At 50.3% G+C, this 5,000-nt stretch overlaps 1 protein-coding gene across 5 annotated transcripts in view; it reads left to right on the top strand.

The window, feature by feature from the left end:
• Nucleotides 1-5,000, top strand: part of trpc7b (transient receptor potential cation channel, subfamily C, member 7b) — a gene marked incomplete at both ends in the record, with an annotated part of 40,050 nt that overhangs the window by 24,864 nt on the left and 10,186 nt on the right. The window lies entirely within an intron of this gene.

Genomic DNA, 5,000 nt, shown 5'->3' with positions numbered 1-5,000 from the left:
ATCGTACTACAGTGGAATCAATAGTGCAAGAATACTGTGCAAAGTACAATAAGATGAAATGCAATATGATGCAGTACAAGTAGTTAGGTAGTGTTCAAGTAATCAGGTAGTGTGCAAGTAGTCATATAATATATATGATGTTGTAGTGTGAGTGTGGTTGGTACAGTAGTAGTACGGTAGTTCAATGGTATACAAGTCATCCAGGGGTGTGCAGTATTTATTATACCGCAATATGTTCATTTCCGCAGTGATTATGGGGTAGGCTGAGGGGTGGTAGACCCTTGCACCCTTCCAGTGCATTTCCCCAAGAGCTTGATTGCTTGGGGGAAACAGCTGTTTGTCAGCCTCTGGGTTAGCCAACGAGTCAACGCAACATGAGTAGCATATCTGTTGACAGCTTTCTGGATTGAGACACTGTATCTCATTGGCTCACCAGAAGAGTGGACTTCCTCCACCACATTCTTCCACCCTGTCCTGGTTCCGTCCCTCCGGCCAGATTGGAGGGGGATTGGGAATCGTTCAAGTGTCAGCGGTGTTGTTTTTGGAGGCTTGACAAAGGGACGCAATCTGTCTTTAGCCTCTGACAGGCTCATTTGGGAGACATCCGTCACCATTTATCTCCGGGAGAGAAAACTGAAAGTCGGTAGAGACACTCGCTCTGTCTCCCCGACTCTCCTCTCAGAATAGAAATTCAGGGATTTGCCCAGACGGAACTGGGCTCATTACCCTATCATTCTATCATTCCGTCATTCCATCATTCCATCATTCTATCATTCTATAGTTTGAGTCAAACAGAAACTGTCCTTGATTCAGATGTCGCCCCATGATCTTGGCCCACATCGTTAGCCAAGTCTGTCTGTCTGTCTGTCTGTCTGTCTGTCTGTCAACCAGTCAGTCAGTCTGTCTGTCTGTCTGTCTGTGTCTGTCTGTGTCCGTGTCCGTGTCTGTGTCTGTGTCTGTGTCTCTGTCTGTCTCTCTGTCTGTCTGTCTGTCTGTCTGTCTGTCTGGCAGCCAGCCAGTCAGTCAGTCAGTCAGTCAGTCAGTCAGTCAGCCAGTAAGTCATCCAGCCAGCCAGCCAGCCAGCCAGCCAGTCAGTCAGCCAGTAAGTCATCCAGCCAGCCAGCCAGCCAGCCAGTCAGTCAGTCTGTGAAACACAGTAGTTGCTGAGCTGTTGGTCCTCTGGTTCCGCTGTGTGTATTGAGACAGAACCATTAAGAGGTTCTGGTTCTGCTTGGCTGCTCACGTGGAACCTCTCTCCAGCCTGCTGAACGGGCACAGCGGTTCTTTCCTTCTTGTGCCACGCGATAGCCTTCCCTCCCTCTGTCTACCCTTCCCTCCCTCTGTCTACCCTTACCTCCCTCTGTCTACCCTTACCTCCCTCTGTCTACCCTTACCTCCCTCTGTCTACCCTTCCATCCCTCTGTCTACCCTTACCTCCCTCTGTCTACCCTTCCATCCCTCTGTCTACCCTTACCTCCCTCTGTCTACCCTTCTCTCCCTCTGTCTACCCTTACCTCCCTCTGTCTACCCTTACCTCCCTCTGTCTACCCTTACCTCCCTCTGTCTACCCTTCCATCCCTCTGTCTACCCTTACCTCCCTCTGTCTACCCTTCCCTCCCTCTGTCTACCCTTCCCTCCCTCTGTCTACCCTTACCTCCCTCTGTCTACCCTTCTCTCCCTCTGTCTACCCTTACCTCCCTCTGTCTACCCTTACCTCCCTCTGTCTACCCTTACCTCCCTCTGTCTACCCTTCCCTCCCTCTGTCTACCCTTCCCTCCCTCTGTCTACCCTTACCTCCCTCTGTCTACCCTTACCTCCCTCTGTCTACCCTTACCTCCCTCTGTCTACCCTTCCCTCCCTCTGTCTACCCTTACCTCCCTCTGTCTACCCTTACCTCCCTCTGTCTACCCTTACCTCCCTCTGTCTACCCTTACCTCCCTCTGTTTACCCTTCCCTCCCTCTGTCTACCCTTACCTCCCTCTGTCTACCCTTACCTCCCTCTGTCTACCCTTCTCTCCCTCTGTCTACCCTTACCTCCCTCTGTCTACCCTTACCTCCCTCTGTCTACCCTTCCCTCCCTCTGTCTAGCCTTCCCTCCCTCTGTCTACCCTTACCTCCCTCTGTCTACCCTTACCTCCCTCTGTCTACCCTTCCCTCCCTCTGTCTACCCTTACCTCCCTCTGTCTAGCCTTCCCTCCCTCTGTCTACCCTTCCCTCCCTCTGTCTACCCTTACCTCCCTCTGTCTACCCTTACCTCCCTCTGTCTACCCTTACCTCCCTCTGTCTACCCTTACCTCCCTCTGTCTACCCTTCCCTCCCTCTGTCTACCCTTCCCTCCCTCTGTTTAGCCAGGCTCTGCATGTTGCTGCCTCAGTACTGAGGCCTATGGTGGGGGAAAGGTATTCAACACATCAAAACAAATTATTTCAACATACTTCCATTGCAGCTATCCACATGACATGTAGACCAGACAGACATTGGTATTAACTCAATAAAACTACTCAGCTAAAGACATTGGAACACTCCAACCCATAAAAAAAGATATGTGCAATAAAGGGGAATGACAGGAAAGAAGAATTGAACAAGCTAACTGAAATGTATTTAATATTTGCTGGAGAAGCTTTTGTTTCCAATGACAGCTTTAAGACGCTTCATGTACCAAAACGCTAATCTCTCACAGTGGGATTTTGGCCAATTCTTCAACACATTCCACTTCATAGCACGTAGCTTGTTTTAATTATTGGAATGTTACCATTTCTTTAGCTGTGTAGTTTTATTGAGTTAAACACCAATGTCTACATGATCGAAACGTCAAAAGCTGCTCTGCCTCACTGAGAAGTGAGAAAGCTTTGAGTGGGACGACCCAGTACAGCTTTTTAAGAACCAGAGAAAAGAATGACAAGAAGCGTCCTAACGATTCCCACCCGAGTTGGGGTAGACCACGCCAACTTCTGGAATATGTAGGGGTGTTCTCTGTATCTTGTTCTTCCGCCCCGCAGGTCGTTCCGCAACCCCATTGGATTTTAGCTTGTGACGTAACACGGGGTGCACGATTAGATATAGGTTACCCATCTCTGTATGCAACTCGGCGGCGCTGAGTGTGCCGCGGGCCAACGGTCAATGTTCGCCGCGGGCACGGCCGGGCACTGGAACGCGCGCCTATTCTTGTGTGTCAGTGATTGTGTTTGTGTTTGAGAAAAGAAAAAAAAACACCCCTACATATTCCAGAAGTTGGCGTGGTCTACCCCAACTCGGGTGGGAATCGTTAGGACGCCCCCAGCCCACCCATGGACACGCCCCTGATGTGTTGAATCCTTAATTCCCCCACTGTATGTAGGGTTCCCTTCCCTGTGTCAGTTCTGTGGTTGTTTGCTGCACAGGAGACGCTGACAAGGTCCATTCACTTTGACGCCAAATTGCTTGAGTGTGTATTTGGATGTGAGGTTGTTGTTTTTTTATTCTGTAGCCAGTGCTGCACTGGTAGTGTTCAGTATTGTAATATTGTGTGTCCTGTGTCCTTCTGTATACTGTCTCCAACTGGAACTGCTGTCAGCCTGGTGTGAGATACAATATAATACAGGAATATTTCGTAACATTAGAGGGTAATATACACAGTATAGTAGAATAGCCCAAGTGATGCATTGTCCTGTTGGCACGTTCTCACTTTCACCACAAGGGGGCAGTCTGGCTCCAATTCTGACTCGGATTTTGCATGAGGAAAAACACAGAGTACATAGTCTAGGCCTGTGTGTGCATTTTATTAATCTTTCATGGTGCAAAGTAAATTGATTTATCTTTGAGTGTGTCTGCGTGCGTGTGTGTGAGTGCATGTGTGTGTGTGCGTGCGTGCGTGCATGCGTTGTGTGTACGTGCGTGTGTGTGTGTGTGTGTGTGTGTGTGTGTGCTTTGTGTGCACGTGTGTGTGTGCACTCTGTGTGCACTCTGCACTCTGTCCATCTGTATGATTGAATATAGCTGACAGGGCAGGTTTTGACCAAGGGCTAGTTACTGTAGATGGCTCAGGTAGTGATGGAGGGAGGCAGGTGGAGGTGATAATGATCCCCAGGAGGAGGCACTCTGAGTGGGGGCCATGGAGAAGGCAGGGGGGGTCTCTGGAGGATGTCCTTAAGGGCTCAATCTGTGCAGTGCAGCTGGAAAGGACCTAATGAAGACTGAGTCAAAACCTGGGCCACAGCAACCAAGACACCACTGACTCTCTCTCTCACACACACAAACACTCACCGTCTCACGCAGACACAAAGATACCCGCACGCGCGCGCACACACACACACACTCTTTCTTTTCTCTCTCTCTCTCTCTCGCTCGCTCTCTCTCTCTCAGACACACGCACACACGCACACACACACAGATTGTCAGGATTGTGAGTTGGAGAGCGCGGCTGCAGGTGAAGCAGAAGGCCTGTCTCTATGTCCCAGTCAGCCATGCATGACAGCGCTGCTCCAGCCTGACGTCTGGACGGCAGGAGGGGAATGAGCAATGGAGGAGAGGAAAGGAGGAGAGAGGGGAGGGGAGAGGCAGCAGGGTGAAATAAGAAGGGGGTTGATGCCTGTTTGAGGCCGAGCAAACGAGAAGGTGGGGAGAGGGGCTCTGAGAGAGAGAGTAGAAAAGAGGGGGAGCAAGAGATGAGGGAGAGAGAGAGAGAGAGAGAGAGAGAGAGAGAGACAGAGAGGAAGTTGAAGGAAGAGAGGTATCTGTATCACCAGAGAGTGGATAGGAGAGGGTAAAATAAAGAAAGGAGGACCGGGAGGAGGAAGAGAGAGCCAGAGAGAAGAGAGGGGGGGAGAGAGGAAGAATGAAAGCAGTCTAAAAAGAAAGAAAATGAAAAAAGATGGAGAGAGGCAGCCAGTGAGAAAAGGGGGGATAGAGAGAGGAGAGGGAGCAGAGGAGCCAGGTAGAGAGGAGTGTTGTTGGCTGGCCTGTCTGTGTGTGTGGGCACAATGAAGGAAACCAGCCAGACGCACCGACACGGATGTTAGAGA

The sequence above is a fragment of the Nansenia antarctica genome (genome assembly GCF_963989245.1).
Source record: "Nansenia antarctica genome assembly, chromosome: 3".
Taxonomy (NCBI): domain Eukaryota; kingdom Metazoa; phylum Chordata; class Actinopteri; order Argentiniformes; family Microstomatidae; genus Nansenia; species Nansenia antarctica.
This window is presented reverse-complemented; position numbering and strand designations above follow the sequence as displayed.